Genomic DNA, 19,964 nt, shown 5'->3' with positions numbered 1-19,964 from the left:
ATGGACTGACTCGTTCTTTCATGAAAGGTCTCTCTGCAGCATGCAAGGCTGTTTGACAGCATTTTACCCACAGTAGAACTTCTTTCAAAACTGGAGTCAATCCTCTCAAAACTTGCCACTGCTTTATCAACTAAGTTTATGTACTAGTCTAAATCCTTTGTTGTAAGCTGGGAAGAAGTGAGAGAGTGGCATGGACATATACACACTACCAAATGTAAAATAGATAGCTAGTGGGACGCAGCCGCATAGCACAGGGAGATCAGCTCCGTGCTTTGTGACCACCTAGAGGGGTGAGATAGGGAGGGTGGGAGGGAGACGCAAGAGGGAGGGGATATGGGGATATATGCATACGTATAGCTGATTCACTTTGTTTTGCAGAAGAAGCTAACACAACATTGTAAAGCAATTATACTCCAATAAAGATGTTAAAGATAAATAAATAAATAAATCCTTTGTTGTCATTACAACAATCTTCATAACATCTTCACCAGGAGTAGATTCCATCTCAAGAAACCACTTTTTTTGTTCATCCTTAAGAAGCAACTCTTCATCCATTAAAGTTTTACCATGAGATTGCAGCAATTCAGCCCCATCTTCAGGCTCCACTTCTAGTTCCCTTGCTGTTTCCACCCTATCTGCAGCTACTTCCTCCACTGAAGTCTCGAACCCCTCCAAGTCATCCATGAAGGTTCAAATCAACTTCGCCCAAACTCCTGTTAATGTTGATATTTGGACCTCTTCCCATGAATCACAAATGTTCTTAATGGTATCTAGAATGGTGTATCCTTTCCAGAAGGTTTTCAGTTGAGTTTGCCCAGATTCATCAGAGGAATCACTATCTATGGCAACCGTAGCCTTACGAAATATATTTCTTAAATAAGAAGACTTGAAAGTCTAAATGACTCCTCGATGATTAGGCTGCAGAATAAATGCTGTGTTAGCAGGCATGGAAACAACACTAATCTTGTTGTATATCTCCATCTGAGCTCTTGGGTGAGCAGGTGCACTGTCAATGAGCAGTCATATTTTGAAAGGAATCTTTTTTTTCTGAGCAGTAGGTCTCAAGAGTGGGCTTAAACCATGTTGTAAACAGAGGTGCTGTCTACCAGGCTTTGTTGTTCCATTTATAGGGCACAGGCAGAGTAGATTCAGCATAATTTTTAAGGGTCATAGTGTTTTTTGAACGATAAATGAGCATTGGCTTCAACTTCAAGTCACCAGCTGCATTAGCCCCTAACAAGAGAGTCAGTCTGTCCTTGAAACTTTGAAGCCAGGCATTGACTTCTCCTCTCTAGCTATGAAAGTCCTAGACGGCATCTTCTTCCAATGTAAGGCTGTTTCATCTAGAAAATCTATTGTTTAGTGTAGCCACCTTCATGAATTATCTTAGCTAGATCTTCTGGATGACTTCCGGCAGCTTCTAAGACATCAGTACTTGCTGCTTCACCTGGCACTTTTATGTTATGGAAACGGCTTCTTTCCTTAAACTGGTTTGATCTTCTATTCAGATCAATGAAGTTGTCTCCATATCAGCAACAAGGCTGTTTCACTTTTCTTTTTTTTAATCATTTATGTCTTCACTGGAGTAGCACTTTTAATTTCCTTCAAGAACTTTTCCTTTGCATTCACAGCTTGGCTAACTTTTTGGCACAAGAGGTCTAGACTTCGGCCTATCTCAACTTTCCACATGCTTTTCTCACTAAGCTTAATCATCTCTAACTTTTGACTTAAAGTGAGAGACATGAGACTCTTTCTTACACTTGAACACTTACAGGCCATTGTAGTGTTATTAATTGGCTTAATTTCAACATTGTTGTGTCTCTGAGAATAGGGAGGCATGAGGAGAGAGGAGAGATGGGAGAATACCAGTCGATGGAACAGTCAGAACACTCACAATATTTATCAGCTTAATTCCCTGTCTTAGATCAACATGGCTCATGGCACCCCAAAACAATTACAATTACAACATTTAAGGTCACTGATCACAGATCATGATAAGAAATATAATAATAATGAAACAGTTGAAATATTGCAAGAATTACCAGAATGTGACACAGAGACATGAAGTGAGCAAATGTTGTTGGAAAAATGGTGTTTACAAACTTAATCATCACAGGGTTGCCACAAACCTTCAATTTGTAAAAATGCAGTATCTGCCAAGTGCAAAAAAGCAAGGTATACCTGTATATATGTGTACACACATATGCAAACACACAAGATATACATAATATATATATGCAAATATTTTCACTGCTTTAAGGTCAGGAAGGAAGGGTCTCTCCATCCATTATATCTTAGTATCATCTCTCTCATTGCACAGACACCTCACTAAGTGTGAAGGGAGATGAACTGCATCGTATGCTCTCTGTATCTTTCCTCTAATTGATCATTAAATCATTAAACCTTCAGACTAATCAGTTTCTTTTTCATTTATCTCAATTTTTATGTCCCCTTTTATAATTCTTGAAAGCTGAAGGAAATAGGAACACATGAGTCTCGAAGTGACCCACAATGAAGTCACTAGATCCTGAGCTTCCTGAGAACTGTCTGGCCTTGTGCCTGTGTGTCACAGCATATAACACACTACCTAGGGTATAATAGGTGTTCTAAAAATATATGGTTAAAATGATGTTTGTAGGAAAAAGGACCTCTTGCCAGGTTCCTGTTTTCAAGTTCCAGAGTCACATTTGCCCCCTAAGCAGTATTCCCACATGCTGACTCACGCTGAGCCCATTGCATCTTACTTTTTAAAAACATATTTATGTAGAGTCACTTATTTCCCATAGTTTCAGCAGACTTGTGTTGGCAGCTGTTCAAGTTAAAAGAGGGGCTAGAAGACTTTAGAATTTTATCTACACATAAACAAAAACCAAATGGCATCAACCTATGAGACAGTCAGCATTGTCCGTTCAGAGATGAACCCCACTGACACACAGACCAGCAGCCAGCCATGGAGCCCATTTGGCTTCCAGTTGCTGGGGCAATGTGGTCGACAGGTGCTCCTGACCTTGCCTTTGCCCTGGCCCACGAGGCGGCATCAAGAGGCAAGTGTGGGCACTTGGTTAGTCTCTAGAGTCCTCCTTGTCTAACACCAGACATTCCTACAATGGGGCAGTAGTCCATCGATAAAGAAGAGCTGATTGCTGAAAATTCTGGAAATGTCACATCTAACATTCTGTATCTTGGACCTGTAGCTGGTTATGTGACTCTGATCCCTGAATGAAAGATTCTGATCTGGTTAACCTCCTGTCTTCTGGCTCTGGATTCAGTCTGTATATACTCTAGGTCCTGTTATTGTTATCTATCTGGGAAAGGGTGAGGAAGTAAGTAATAACTACCACAACACAATGTCCAATCATTAAGTTTCTGACCTGTTAATTCAGAACAGAATGTCAAGAAAACAGAAAACTAAACTCCACATGCTCCATGTTGAGACTGAGGAGTCCTGATTGATAGATATGTGGATGGGCCACAATTTAGCTTCTTGAGAAATTTCATCATCAGCTGTAAAATCAGCAATAACCTAATGATTCTGTGCTGCCACTGAACACCAATGGCCAGGTCCTGGAAGGCCACCTCCCAGCACTCACTGACATTGCCCTATAGCTCCACACCACTAGATGGGGGTTAAAAGTGTGCTGCACAGGGAGATCAACTCAATGCTCTGTGACCACCAAGAGGGATGGGATAGGGAGGGTGGGAGGGAGGCTCAAGAGGGAGGGGATATGGGAATATATGTATACATATAGTTGATTCACTTTGTTGTACAGTAGAAACTTACACAATATTGTAAAGCAATTATACTCCAATAAAGATGTGAAAAAAAAAAAAAGAAATATAAATGAACAATAAATGCTTAAAAAAAGAAAGTGTGCTGCACTGGACACTGAACACCAGGTCATGAGGACCAAAATTCAAAACTCAGCTCTGTAGTATCTACATTCTCTAAGCAAGTTAGTAGGCCTGCTTTTTCAGTTTCTTTACAAAATTACAGGCACCTAAGATTACAAGATTACAGGCACCTAACCCCTAAACGAAGTGCTGTGAGGATTCAATTAGATAAGGAATCATTGTGTCAATTAGCCAACAAATATTTACTGAAGGCACACTAGTTGCCAGACACTGCTCTAGGAACTGGGGATATAGTTGTGAACCAACTCTAGTGGGGATTATGTTTTAGTGGAAGGAGTTGAACCAAAAAATCAATGTGCAAATAAATGAGCAGGGCAAGGAGAGACACAGAGTAATACAGCATAGGGTGGGAGGCTCTTATTTTAGATAGGGTGGTCCGGGCGGGCTTCTCCAATGACAGGACAAATGCACAGCACTCTGAATGAAGTGAGGGACCTAGACATGCACACATCAGGGGAAAACACAGGCCTACCCCCTGCACGCCCCCTCCCCCCCCCCCCACAAGCGTACAGCAAGGGCAGAAGGCTCGAAGCAGGACCACGCTTAGCATGTCAGAAGAAGCATTTGGGGGCCAGCGTAAGTGAAGAGGGTGAGCAAGGGGGAGATGTTAGAAGATGAGGTCAAGAAGGTGCCCTTATACCAGGTAGGGCCTTGTATCCAGTCAATGAACATTTGGATTTTATTCTCTCATAGGAAGCAGTTGGATGATTTGAGCAAAAGAGTGATATGAGTCTATCGGTATTCTAAGGGATCACTGCTGCTGTGTTGAAAAAGCCCAACAGACAAGACTGGAAGAAGGGAGACTGGTTAGGAGACCATGGCAGTGTCTAGGTGAATAAGAGTGAGAGGCCTGGGCTAGACTGACAGCAGTGGAAGTAGGAGAAGTAGAATCAGGATATATTTTCTACGTGGAGCCACTAGGCTTTGCTAATAGATTAGATGTGGGTAGCAGATAAAGCACTTGGTACATAGTGTTATTCAGTACCTGTTGATTTGGGGGTACTACACTGAGGCATCCTCTTCAAGAACACAAATCTAAAAGAATAAGATTATACCCAGGCATAAACTCTCAAATCAGGACATAATGGCTCATAACCAAGATCTGCAGTGTCACCTTAACAAGACAGCCCAGTACCACTGCCAGCAAGATAAGACCAGTCCTCAAAGATTTTAATATAGCTAAAGAGGGATGTATCAGCCAAATGGGGGTTTTTATAGATGAAAACATATATAAAAAGAGAATTATAGAGGCAGAAGCCGACTATACCTTTCCAAACATCATCCAGAGTATGGGGAGGCTTTGCCAAGCAATGTCAATTATTACGGTCCCATTGGCAAGGTCATCTCTAGTGTAGGGATTGATATAGGGAATTGCAGCCAATGGTCTTTGAGTATCCTCAACTTTTGGCAAGATAAGCCTCATTGCGGAGATGGATGCTGATTGGTTGGTAAGTATGGCAGGCAGCAAAAAGGGAAATCTGACCATTGCAATCACAATAGGGTCCAGAAAAAAGGCTATTAACAGGAGAGAAGGCACTAAGACAAAAGGCAGACAAGTCAGGAAATCATTGTTCCTTGGCCCAGGTGGAAGAATTGTGGTCAAACATAAGTTTTCTCTTCTATTGTACCCTTGATCTCTATTACCATCTTTAAATTAAAGGGCAATGAGATTGGTCATGCATAGACACGCCTGGATAAAAGAGCACTGTGATAAATTTTTTCTACCTTGGTGCTAAGTAGTGAAGAACCTGATGGATTGTTTTCAACAGCTGAAATATCAACACTAAATTTTGTTAGCTCTTGCATAATTCAGTTTAAAAGAAAATTGTTCTTTGGAAATGGTATCCCACTGACTGACCCTAAAAATTACTTATTGTTTATTAATGCATGAGATTTATCAGGTTTCGGAAAACCAACCATTCCACATAAATGGATGTTTCACAGGATTGATTGCAACCCGTAGACACACCAATATTTTAAGTACGTTGACAACAATAATTCTAAAATAGATTACATTCTTTTCAGTGCCCTCTTAAACAGAGAGCATTGAAGATATTTCATCCTTTTTTTAATGAATCAGACTCATTATTATGAACATGAGTAATCATGATGCCCTCAGGAACCACTCACCTCCACAGAGCAACACGTTCCTGAACTAAATGGTCCCTTTTAAAAATAAAATGTTACAGTAGTTTTTCTTTGATCCCTCCCTATCAAGGGATTACTTCCTCTTTTGGCTGCTGCTGGTATATCTGACTTTTGCAGAGTGCTATGGACTGAATTTTGTCCCCCTAAAATTCACATGTTGAAATCCTAACCCACAATGTGATGGTATTTGAACATGGGACCTTTGAGAGGTAGGTAGGTTTAGATGAGGTCATGAGAATGGGACCCTCATGATGGGATTAGTGCCCTTAAAAGAAAAGACACCAGGGAGTTTGCTCTCTCTCTCTCCTCACACACGTGCTCTGAGGAAAGGCCACGTGAGAAGCTGACTGTCTGCAAGCCAGGAAGAGGACTAGGAAAAATAGGACTGCACCTTGATCTTGTTCTTCCAAGCTTCCGGAACTGGGAGAAATAAGTGTCTTGTTTAAGCCACCCCATCTATGGTATTTTATTATGGCAGTTCGAACTGACTACAACACAGGGCAACCACGTTTCCATTTCCAAGTCACTACTTCTAATCTACTATGAACCACTTGCCCAAATTTTGCTTAAAACAGAAGTTTGAATGTGATCCATGGAGGCTATTTCATTTATTTTGACTGCCTCAAGTGTCTTCATTATCTACTTTCAAATTCCAAGTTAAATCTTGGCATTCAGAAGTTCGGTATTTACATTTATTTTCTAGGCTTCTAATAGCTGAAAACTGGTTAATAAAATTAAAAATCTGTACAGACCATAATTTGTTTGTTTGTTTTAAGGAAGGGAGAAAGTGTCCAATTGTCTCTCAGGTCTGAGTTAAGAGAAGATTCTTAAAGTCCTCTTAAGTTCAGAGTAAGCGTTCTTTTTGAGAAATCATGATGATATTCTTTCTGACTTTTAGCATTTTTGGTATGATGGTTGAAAGATTCGGCCAGGGTGGGAGTGAGGTGGAGGAGCAAATATAAAATGTGTATGCTAGAATTTATTTTGTCCTCGGGGATATAGTTAAGATGGTATTTTTAGACATTTGGGAGTTTGGGAGTATTGGGGGCAAGGGAGGACTGTTGCTAATGAAACTTCTGGAATAATAAAAGTAATTAGTATGCAGTTCATGTCAAACATATTATTACTGTGGTTGGGTGACAAGATAAGCGTAAACCGCAAAAGACTATTATTCTGAGAGTAAATAATTTGACTTCTAACCAGTTTTAGCATTTGTTCTGGATAGGGGAAGCTATTAGCTTGCAGTAGGGGTCAGGGGAGGCTCCCTTGGGCTGGGTTTTTTTTCTGATTTTTAGTAGGTGGCTTAATAATGATTGGTGAAGATGCTTAACAGAATGGGGTCAAGGAATACCTGATGAGGACCCTGCTTGGGAGATAAAATTTTAAGATTGTCAATTGCTAATAAGGCCCCAGAGAGGAAAAAACTGTACTTTGCAAATAATGACTTGTTATTTCATGTACATTTTATGCTGTGTATATATTATGAGGACTCCAGGATATAAGAGAGGGAAGGAGATAGAGTTTAGTTATAATGGGAACACTTACTTATTTCAACTTCCACCTTTGGAGCAGAGCCAAGTGCATCTTGTGAGCAATATGTACAGTGAATACAAATATTCTATAAGTCAGTTTCAGGAGTGGCAATTGAAAAATGAAAAATAAAAAAAGCAAGAAAGAAAATTATGTGATTCTCCCTTGCCTGTTTTATAAGCACAAGGTCCTATGTAGAAGTACCATTAGGTGCCTACGATCTCTCCCCCCGCAAATTTTCTAACCTGGCCAAGCACAATAGCTTAGACATAGTGGGGCAGCTCAAATGTTTGTGCAAGAAATAGCTACATTTGTAAGAGTTTACTAAGCACTTTCACCTAAATTATTACAACAGTCTCCTACGAGATTGCAATACTCTTAATAATTTGTAGATAAGGAAGGCGAAACTCAAGAAGTTAAATGCTTTCTCCAAGATCAAATAGCCAAGGAAGATCCAAGAGGGGTCTCCAAGTTAGATCTGACTCCAAATTCAATGCTCTTTCCACTGACTGCCCAAAAACAATATACACCAAACTAGAGGAATGTTCATCCCCCAGCACTGGGCTTGACCACAGCCTGGCAACATGATAAAAATGAGCTCCAGAGTAACAATCGACATAAAAATAATTGGTTTCACACAACACCTTCTATCTCCCAACTTACTTCAAATGCCTCAGTCCACCCAAAAGTAGAGTCACATCCTGGCTTAGAAAGAGCAGTTCATCATGCACCCATCATGAACCCTTATTCACTGGAAAACTATATATTTGCTCAAGAGGTCTTTGACTACCACTCATCGTTCAGTTTTCAATCGGTTGTCTGTTGGTAGCATCTAAAATGACAGAACTTGTCTGCAGTGAATGACAGGGTCATTTCCAGTGAAGCTCAAGTTTATGAACGAGTAAGACCAAATGTGTAAAGTGAGATTGAAAATGCCATCACAGGAACTTCCCTGGTGACGCAGTGGATAAGAATCTACCTGCCATTGAAGGGGACACAGGTTCGATCCTGGTCCAGGAAGATCCCACATGCCACAGAGCAACTAAGCCCGTGCACCACAACTACCGAGCCTGAGCTCTAGAGCCCGCGAGCCACAACTCCTGAAGCCTGCGCGCCTAGAGCCCGTGCTCCACAACAAGAGAAGCCACCGCAATGAGAAGCCCGCGCACCACAATGAAGAGTAGCCCCCGCTCGCTGCAACTAGAGAAAGCCCATGCACAGCAACGAAGACCCGACGCAGCCAAAAATAAATAAAATTAAATCTTAAAAACAAAAAGAAAATGCCGTCACATCGGTTTTAAAAGTTTTTCAAAGTTTAAAGATTTTTCAAAGCATGCACAAGAATCACCAAGTTACTCATATATGTCATTAGTTTGAATGGAAAATCATTTCAAAAGCTACTTTTCCATGCAGATTTTGATCTAGAGTTTTGTTTTCCAGAAACTTCTTATTTCAGCTCCACCTGGAGAGTTTTCTATTCTATTCTACCACACAACCTGACTTACCTCCACCAAAAGGTCCTGAGGATTCCAGGGGTCTCTCCCTTCCTTGAGTTGCTTTGGCCTTCTTGTATAAATCCATCAAGGCTGACACTTAACACATGGTCATCTGTCATTTCTTCATATACAGACGTCTTTTGTTCCTTGTCAAGACTGTACCTTTCCTGAGGATAAGTACTGCGTATTACACGTTTCGTACTGTAACAAAACCCTATAGAAAGATAAAGTAACTGCACCAGGTCTTTAAAATAGGGGGTATTATTATATGGTGGGAATTTGGAGGTAAATTTAGAGGTATCACTGATTACACAGTGATAGAAGGGTTGAGAAGCCAAAAAGAGTAAGGCAACCCATAGGTTAACAACTGTAGGAATACTCTATCATTTTTAGGGGTAGGGGAAACAATGGGAGGAGGTATGTTACCACAACCCAGAAGCCAGAGCCTTTCAGTAAGAGCTAGACCATGAAGGAGACCCAGCTACTGCCAGAGACACCAAAGGAAGCAAAAATAGAGGTAAGAATACCCTGACATCTCTGCCCTACTCTCACCCTCCAATTTTCTACCAGGGCCTTCTTTGGGTACACCTACTTGGAAGCCAAAGAGTCAGAGAGCCTGTATTGTGACAAAAATCAGAATGAGAGAAGGACCCGAGAGTAAACAAACAGCTTACAGAAACAGCGATTAATAAATTCTTACTGGTAGATATAGAAATCAATTAATCCATAAGCAATCATTGTATTTTACAATTCAAGTTTCCCTTTAAAAATGATTAGTAAAAAAGACTGTAGGATGAGAGATTGTTTAAGATGTGTAGAATAGGCTTTTACTTCTAGTTATGGAAGACCAGGAGATCTGGACCAATCTTCTTTCTGAGGATAACTAATGTACATACACACACACACACATATTCATAATATACATATATTTACTCTGCTTGAAAAGCATTGGACAGTTAATGAGATAGTAAATATCTAATGTTTGGGTTTTTCCTCTGACGGAATTTATCAATTCAGGAAGAGGCAGCCAAAGGGCTACGCAGCACTTTTAGCAGTTTCATGGAGATAAAATCACAAATGTTGTAGTCTTGGACTTGGTAAGAGAGCCTAGGTCACCCTAACAGAGTGACCCAAAGGAGACTGGTTCTTGCAGCAGTTTCAGCTCAGCTTCGAAACATCTTCATCCCTGAAATTGGATTAAGATGATTCCAGATTCAAGAGCTGCCAGGCATGTAGTAGAAGAAAACATAAATCTTCCCTACAGAAAGAAATTATCCTACACATCAAATTATTTCTACAAATAATTTTTCAATACAGTTTCTGAAACCCAAAGAAATAATAGCAAGAAGACAAGAAAAAGAGACATAGAGCCAACAGACAATGGAAATAGACCCACAGTGGATCCAGATATTAGATTTATCAGGCATGAACTTTAAGATAACTATGGTTGCTAAATGTTGATAATTGTTGAAACTGGGTAATGGATTCTTGTGGGTTCTCATACATTTTCCTCTACTTCAGTATAGATTGTGAATTTTTCATGACAAAAAGAAAAAAGTCTATGAATCAATCCAAAGAGAATCTTAGTTGGCTCTTTTGATATCACCACATCAATAACACACTGAATACCACTGTCTAGGGAAGCATCACATCATCTTTCTGACATTCATCAAAGTATGGTATGTCATGAATAGCAATGAAATACAGAAAGCATAAAAACAAAACTATGCTTACTCTTTCAAGGAGTTAAAAGACCAGATTATGAATTCAGCACAGAATAGAATTTATTTTTAAAGGACATTTCAAATTGAAAAAGAACTAAGTAGAAATTCTAGAATCAAAAATACAATAACCAAAATTAAGACCTCAATGGATCAGTTTAGAGCAAGTTATACAGAATTGAAAAAGAGACTTAATGAACTAAAATTAGTGAATAAAGTAAGAAAAATATACTTTAGACACAAAAAGTTGGAAAATATTTTTTAAAGAGGGTAGAAAAAATAGTGAGAAGCTCCAAAATACTTCTAGAATCCTAGAGAGAAAGGAAAGAAAAAAATGAGTCCAAAATAACACTTTACGAAATAGTGGCTGAGAATTTTCCAAAATGAAGAAAAACAATAAATTGTGGATTCAAGAAGTCCTGTGAACTCCAAATAGGCTAAATAACGAAGTCCTCGCCTAAGATTTTACTAGGCAAATCACAGTAAAACTGCAGAAAACCAAAAACAAAGAGAAATTTTAAATGCAGTTAGCATACAAAGAAAATTGCTTTTAAAGAAGCAACGAGACCAACAGCCATCTTCTCAAAACATAAAAATGAATGCCGAATGAAATTTCTTCAAAGTAGTTGCTTTTTGAGAGGAACAAGGAGTGACTGGGAAGAGACATGAGGAGGACTTAAGGGCTGCTCTCAATATTTTACTTCTTGACCTTGGTGTGCTTACACGGACATTTACTTCATGAATAACCATTGAGCTATATATTTATGTTTTGTGTACTTTTCTGTATGTTTGTAATAGTTCATAATATGTTTAAAAAACAGATTGTGGTAAAAAGAATTCTAATTATTAAATAATCATGCAAAAACTGTCATGCTGTGCTTAGCTCTATTTGAAAGCAAACTTTATTGTACAATAAAATTTTAGGCTACAGAAGGAAAATCCTGAATATTTGAGATAAAAAAGTTTTATGAGGCCCACGTAGGTAACTAAAACCAGCCTATCCTCTTCTTTCTTATTTGTGACCCTGAAGAAGCCTGATTCTAATGACCAAATAAATATGCTAATCACAAATAGCCATAACAATAATATGTTAAATACGCTTTCAAAGTGCTTAGTTGAAATCTTTGAAAGCCATTTGCCTCCAAACCCTTAACTATACACCATCTGCTGCTATTGTTATTTGTTTGTCAAATTTTACATTACAAAATTTAATAAATGAAGGGGCAAGACTAGGTCTTTTACAATTATTTCATCATTAATTGTACTATCTTTGATAACTGACTTTTCTCTATAATAAAATATGTACGCTATCAAAATTATAGGATAGAAATGGATCGATGCCATTCATTCTAGAGTAAGCTGCATCCATGCTGCCTATGAAAACATGAAAACACAAAGAGAAGCTAATTGCATAGAGTAGGAGTTTTAATTGACGAGTACCTGACCATTACAGAAATTTCTACTTCCAGAAGCATCCCAGCTGACATTGTTATAGAGTAACATAACTGAAAAGAGTGGGACTAATTGGAACAATTAATTAAAAATACACAATTAGCTTCCACCGCAGAGATATTTTTTTAGTTCTTATCCTCATCGCTTGAGGCCTGTGAGGATTTTATGGAGTCTTACCACACGGGGGTTGTCTGTGCTGATAATTAACAAGGAGAGACTGGGAAAGAGCGGGAGAATTCACAGGCCAACCAGGTGAGGGAGTCTGGCCAGTTTCCTCCGGGATGAGCCAGGAACAGAGCAAAGGCCAGGAGCCTGAATGACAACACAGGGTGGGGTCTAAACGAGAGCCCCCGAAACTGAGAGGTTTAATTCTCTTGCCAGTTCCTCTGTCGGTAAAGAAGTAAGGTAACTCCTTACTAACTTGTCTACTTCCTAAGAATGTGGAGAAGACTCAGCAATGACTTCAGTATTGTCAGGGAAGAACACTGCCCCTTTGCACTTGACCATCACTGCCACCCAGCCTGAGGTTGGGGGACTTCAAGGTTTGGCAGCTGGTTTCTAGAATAAAATCTGATTTCTTTGGTTCCACCTCTGAATGATAAGGAGTCAGAACATCTCTAGAAGGACATGAAGAGTCAAGAAAGGGACATAGTTTCCTCCACTCACATCCTGATCTCACAGGGAACTGACCTAGCTCTCACCTGATACATGCAGAGAATATACCAATGATCCTGGGGTACAGGGTAGACCACGAAAATCCCTTTAATATATTTAAAATCAAGATGTCAGGGTGAAGCTTGCACCCGGTTATCAAGCCCCAAAGGAAACTGAAAGTGAATAAGTAAAAAGGAAAGATTCTTATTAGTAAGAGCCTTCTCTGGGAGGAGGTCACTACATGATCTCATGTGTCCATCTGCAAAGGACCTGCCTGGGTTTTCCTTGGCACCCTTTTTCTGGGCACTCTGCTAGGAAGTAACATTCTACATAGGCTCACTTCTTTCCAAGATCAATCTCTGTTCCAATCAGATGGAGCTAGAATCATGGTGACAGGCTATGTAAAGGGGATGCTCCAGTGAGCAAGTAATATGACTTAGGCTCCAAAGAAAGCTTGTTGTCAGAGCTGTTTTCACGGTCCAGTACATGTTACATCTGAAAAAGATGAACTGGGCGATTCTTGGTTACAAATAAACCAGGTCTTTGTTTCAGCAGTTTAGTTCAAGCCCAGAATTGTAAATACCTGTTTTTACATGATACTTCCACAGACTTAAGATGACAAGTATAGGGGCAAAATACAGACCAGTTCTATAAATTCCTACACGTTTAATAGAAACAAATAGTGAACAGCTAGAAAACAACACAAAACCAATCTAAAAATCACTTAGCTAAAAATTTGAAATAGGTAAAGCTAGTGATGATTATATGGAGGAAAAAGTTAAATTTACCTTTATTTCCCCTCTTGATTCAACACTTAGCTACTGTAGCAATGACTGGATGTTTGATACATTTCTCTTTAACCTCAAACATATTTGCATTTTCTTTGCCATCCTCTAGTTGAACTCATAGAAATCACATCTACTTGTGCTCAGTAACTATGTCCATCACATAGCCAATCAAAAATTTATGATGCTTCAGTGACTGACGAAAAATGCCAAAACATTTTAATTGCTTTATATACCCGTGGCTTCAAGCTCACTCTCACAAAACCAATTAAGGCACTGGCATAACATTTGGTAGCATAGAACAAATAGATGTAACCTCAAATGACATTCATTCCCACAACTGTGTCAGTCATTAAAGATGAGGGAAATTGTGTCAAATTAGAGTAATACAGATGGACTTAGAGCAAGAGGTACCAATATCCTGCTTAGATATCAGCTTCCCCACCTTGCCAGGATTGTAAAAGACAGAAATCCGCAAGAAACAAGAGCAAAAAGGAAGCAAACAACTACTATTATGTGTGTCTGTGGGCCCAAAATCAACAGTGAAAAGCTTGGAGAAGTTGGTATAGACAATAACGTCCCATTTTTTTCTATTTGAATTAAGCCGAAATAACTTTAGACTAAAGCAAGCTGACCTACCAGCATAGGCAGAGACATAATCAGAGACAGACAATAAGAAGCAGTGACTTTCCCCAATTCTTAGCCCAAGAACTGGCCCAAATCTGACCACTGCCCAAGGGAGAAGAGAATAAAAGGGAGATAACGAGATAGCTTGGTCTTGCCCCATTTAGGAATGGTCTTGGACTTTAAAATTCAGCTCTTATACAGAAGAAATAGGAAATAACAAGCTACGTTCAATGGCTAAATGTGATACTAATATTTGCGTGAACCAGGAATGCTCTCAGCTGAGTGTAAAAGAAAATCCATCTAACATTGACTCAAATAACAGCATGTTTACTTCCCAAAAATAGTCTGGATGCAGGCAATGGTTAGTGTTGGTCCACCAGCTCAAAGATAGCAGAGCCACGTTTGCTATTCTCTTGGTCTTTCCCTCGGGTCTGTTACCTCATGGTTGCAAGATGGCCATCAAACTCTAGGCATCACATCTAAATTCAAGGCTAGAAGTAAGGGAAAGGGGTTCCATTATCACTGCACTTTCATTTGGAAAACGAAACTCTTTCCCAAATCTGCCAGCAGAATTTTGTTTACATGTAATTGGACAAAACTGTTACCATATGGTCACTCTTGGCTATAAGCGAGTATTGGGGATGTGGGAAAGGGACTTCTCCTCCTTCTTGGGTAAGAGTGAGGTGTGGCGCCAGGGGCAAGATAGAAATGAGGAAATAAAAGCCTTTAAGGAGATTAAGTAATGATCTGGCATCAGAGTTTCAGGTAAGATCACTAGAAGTGCGTAGGAAACATTCCCTTCCCTACTTCTCATGCACAGGAAGATATTTCACCAAAGAGCAGACTATTTCACACCAACTTACCCTAATAGAGTGAGCGTCAAAGGTTTCCCTGGACTAACAACCAGAAGGACCCAGAACACGCCTGGAGCATCATCAAACCTGACAGGTCAAACTACTTACACGCCTTCTTTAGTATTTCTATCAGGCTATTTAGAGCCTTGTTTAGTATTTCTATCAGGCTATTTATCGCCTTCTTTAGTATTTTTATCTACCAAACAACAAATAAGATGGGGAAATGATGTTACACTGAGATACAGAAAGACTCTTGCATGGACAATGCATGGCCTGGTGCAGAAAATGCCAAAATAAATGAAATACTTGATAAACAACTGAATAGCGATGAGAAAGCCAAGACAATTAAAATGTACTACTTCTGAAGGAGCCTCAGACATAGAAAGTTTAGAGATGAAATAGGAAAAAGTAGAAAAGGCCCTGCAAAACTTTTCTAAAAACTAATTGGTAAGATGGTAAGGAATGGGGGGAGCTATTTTGATGCAGAGATGACCTTATGTTGTTTCAAGCATGTGAAAATCCACTTGGGGCAAAATATTTTGGCCAGACCCTAATTGCACAGTATGTTTTTCAAGCTAATAAGGCAAACATATACCACTTAGATTCTAATGTGCTATGATATCAAACGGCTTTGAAGTATTTTTCATTTACTCAGTTAGCAAAGTGATTCTGAGTCCTTTCTATCCACTAGATGCATTTGGGAGCTTTTAAACTTACAGATGCCTTGGCCCTTCAACTCCCCAGAAATTCTGATTTCATTGGTTTACGGTAGAGCTCAGGCATAGGCTTGTTTTGTTTGTTTGTTTGTGTTTGTTTTTTGTTTAAAACTCTTGCATTGATTCCAAAGTGAAAGCCAGAGTTGAGAAAAACTGGATCAAAAAAATAATACTCAGTGGCATTGAGGGTACAGTGAAGTCAGAACACACAGAAACACTAATGAGTGAAAATCAGTATCATCTGTCTGAAATGCAATTTAATATGTCAGATGCCTAAACAAATTGATTCCCTTTCTAAGAATATATCCTAAAGAAATGGGCAGAAAATCAAAGATTAATACACTGAAATGTTCACTGCAACATTAGTTATTAACAATATCTAATAATGGGTACAATTAAATAGCCTGACACATCTGCGTTAAAACGTTTTCAAAGAAAAACTTCAAAAGTACTAACAATGGTCTCATGATGGGGTTACATTACTAACATTCACTTCTTTATAGTTTTATGTACTTTTTCAAATGATCTATGTACACATGTTAATTTTACAATCAGGAATAAAACAAAAAACATTTCTTTCCAAAGCCTTTGGTTGTAGTATTTGTGGGATCTTCTTTTGGCTGGAAAAGTCTGATTACTGCCATATTTACTGAGTATCAGGCTTTTAGCTTTTAGTTTGAAGAAAAACTTAGGTTTTCATCATTAAATGATCAGGTCAAATAAGCTGTAGAGAAATACTCAAAATACTTTTTAGAGAAAGCTTTCATAGCTTCTTTATAAAATTAGCTTTTCTATTTCATGAAAAGTATAATTTAATCTTCAAAATATAATTTTAAAGGAATATAACTATATACAGTCATTATGTATAATGAAATTAGCCCAAATTTTCTATAGCATTGTTGCCAAAGATACTATTCCCCTAGGAGGAGTTTAACCAGAACTGTTTTTGAATATGTTAAATACACCAGATAATGCATGATACAGTAAACAACACAGAAAAGCTGTGGATATTCATTTATAAAGGTGTTCCCCCAGAACTGGACACTTCATCTTTTTCTCTCCTTATTCTGTACTTCTCATTTTGTCCCCATGATCCTTTCCCCAAAAAAAGAGAGGTAGTCCACTGTCCCTCTGAACTCAGGTATTTACAATATTTACAATTGCAATATTTAGTTTTGCTTCATGGAAACTCACAGCTGAGCCAAGCACACTGCAGCATTGGTTTCCAATTTCACATTCCCCAGAAAAAAACAGCTAGCTTAATGTCATGGTTATTGAGTTAATTGCTGTTTTGATGACTTGGGGTAATGACTTGCATAAGCCCCTAATCGAAACCACTTCAGAAAATGTGCACAAGCTCTGTTGGGTATGGACAAGAGTCCAGTCTGAGTCACTATGTTACAGAGAAGGATGGCTGTTGCCACACTGGCTGAGAAGGGAGAAAGAGAACCCGGCCACGCTGTTAGCACTATGGGGTGAGAACCACTGGCTATTTGCTTAGCCGTCATGGGTAAGGAAAAGAGTTCTTTCTCAATGGTTTGGGCGAGTCAGACGTGAGCTACTGTTCAGGTCACAAGGCTCGAATTCGCTAGAGGGAAAGAACACGTAGTTACCTCTGGACACACAGAGGAATATTATAGCTTATTTGGACTAGGCTCAGCCAATACTGCATGAAAGAAGCCGGACTAAGAGCGGGTGTGGTTAGAGAGTCTCCATTTGCTAAAGGCAAAGACAATGGGCTGTAGACTGCAACCTAGGGAGGCCCAGCAAAGGAGGTGAGTGTAAATGAGCTCAGGAAAACCTATAAAACAGGCAGTTTGATGCGGGTACTTTCCACCCACTCAACGCTAGGTGCTGAGCGGCTCCCCAGCGCCCACCCAGGTCCTGTCTTTGCTTTCACACAATTGTCAGTTAATTCCCACCAACTCGAAAACGGCAAAGGCAGGGCTGGCTGACAACATCCCAAGTGGTGACCCTCCTTGCGTCTATTTACATTTTAGACAGAGAGGAGGAGGGACGTGCAGAAATCCAGGAAAAACGCCGGTTGCTGCCCAGTAGGACCAGCAGCTCCCCTCCCCCCAAGCCCTCAACAGCAGCTTCTGCGAAGGGATCTAAGGCAGCTCCATTTCTCTGTCATCTTCTAGGGATTGAGGGTAATGAGGACGGAGACTGTAATAGAACTAAAAGGACCTTAGGGATCACTTGAGACTCACTTAAATTTAAATGAACAAATCAAGACAGCATGTCTTCTCTGAAAAGTCACTGATTATTCTTCTAAACTTCATATACATTTTACCCCATCCCCACCTCAACTCCACCAGCACCCCAGAACTTCAGCAGGGATCTAAGACTGCCATCCTTGAAAGAATATTAATAAGCATGTTATAATAACAACTAGTGAACATTTACTATGCTTCAGGCACTGTATTAAAACATGAACTTGAGTATGTCACCCTCATCATCTCCACCGTCGATTCCCAGATACGGAAACAACCTCAGAAAAGTGGAAGGTTTTATCCCAGGTGACATAGCAAGAATGGGTGGATCCAAGATCAACCCCAGGCAACCCCATGACAGAGCCTTGATTTGAACCACTCACTATAGGAGGGGGACGAGGGGAGAGGAGAGGAAGCAGAGGTGAGTCAGCCATACCTGAGTGCTGACTGTACGCCAACCTCTTTGCTAAGCATCTTTCACCCACTTCTGCTTATTACAACATCCTAAGATAGGCTTGTTTCATCAACTCCTATTTTACACATAAGAAAACTGAGGTTCAAAGGGGTTAGATGATTTTTCTCTGGTCCTCCCAACTGGTAAATGCTGGAACTAGCATTAGAATCCAGATAGCCAGATGCCCAAGTGTTTTTGGACCCAATATTCTTGCTGCTACCATGAAGAGGAACTCACTGAGACGTCTGGCTGGTAATTTGAATCTTGAGCATATTCTAATCTCTAGGAGGATAAGGAAAGTTTCGTTTTGTGTTGTTTGATGTTTTATTTTATTTGGTTTGTTTTCCTTAAAAGGCATGAAAAGGGGGCAGTTAAGAGGGTCCTCCAACACTGTAACTCCACCTTAAATAGAGATGGTGCAAAAGCACAGAGAAAAAGTTGATCGATCACTCTTCCTCATGAACCGCAAGTTTAATCACTAGGGGGTTGTAAGACCAAAGAACACTAAAAATAGTATATGTAAAAGAGGGTTGTTCTTTAGTACTATTATCTTTTTATAGACTCCAAATAAAAATAATTTCTCCACAATAAATACGATCTACAGCATGAGACCTGAATCCTGTTGGAGATGCCTGTTGGTGTCCATTACACACCATATTATTTCCCTGGTATCTGATGAAAGTGAGAAAGGTTGATGAACATTTTGGCATGCTTTATACAAGGCTGATCAATATTTTCCATTTCTCATTATGTGCTTCTACAATTCACCAGCCGAGAGGACAAGTTAACCGGATACAGCAGGAGAGAGCAGGCCAAGCAGACCCATATGTCAAGGCAAAAAGAGAAGGGAAAAATTAATGGAAAGAAGCTGGAGGAAGGCGAAGGATTAGAGAAGCACAACAACAAGCTCATAAAAAAGCCTGTGAAGTGACCAGTACACATATAATGAAGGTGGCGGAGTGAGCGAGAAAGCACCCTCCATCCACGCAGCACCAGCCCAGTGTTGTCAGCCTGTCTCCACGTGACTGTCAGCAATTCCTGGAGCCCCAGAAAGCAGAAGCTTCAGATCCTAGACTCACCACCAAGAGGAGACCCAGAAGAGAACTTTGAAACTATGGCCACTTGCAGCATCAGCTCACTCCCTCTAAGATCTGTCTCGGTAGGCTGAAGGCTGCCCGTTAGAGTCAGTGCTGACAGCTTAGACTTCAGGCTCCCTGACGCTGCTAGGTTTGGGTGCCTTGCTTCCTGGGTCCCTGCTTTCCCCAAGGACTTGAGAGTTGGCAGTAATGGAAGAAAGGTGTGCAGATCTAGGGATAAAGTCAAGTCTTAGCCAGGTGGATTACCAGCAACTACCTATCTCCTAGCATGCTCTGGTGGGTTAGCATGAGGAGACTATATC

The 19,964-nt window shown here is 39.9% G+C and overlaps 1 long non-coding RNA gene across 14 annotated transcripts in view; it reads right to left on the bottom strand.

The window, feature by feature from the left end:
- Positions 1-19,964, bottom strand: part of LOC309634102 — a 149,717-nt gene that overhangs the window by 106,461 nt on the left and 23,292 nt on the right. For 12 of the 14 annotated variants that reach the window (XR_014247842.1, XR_014247843.1, XR_014247844.1 and 9 more), the window contains exon 2: positions 9,096-9,253. The exons of the other annotated variants lie outside the window; for them this stretch is intronic. This is a non-coding gene — a long non-coding RNA (uncharacterized lncRNA). The remainder of the gene's footprint in view (positions 1-9,095; positions 9,254-19,964) is intronic. 14 annotated transcript variants of the gene reach the window in all.

Source organism: Balaenoptera borealis (genome assembly GCF_965194805.1).
Source record: "Balaenoptera borealis genome assembly, chromosome: 8".
NCBI classification, from domain to species: Eukaryota; Metazoa; Chordata; class Mammalia; order Artiodactyla; family Balaenopteridae; genus Balaenoptera; species Balaenoptera borealis.
The sequence above is the reverse complement of the archived record's forward strand: the minus strand, read 5'-3'. Positions and strand labels throughout refer to the sequence as shown.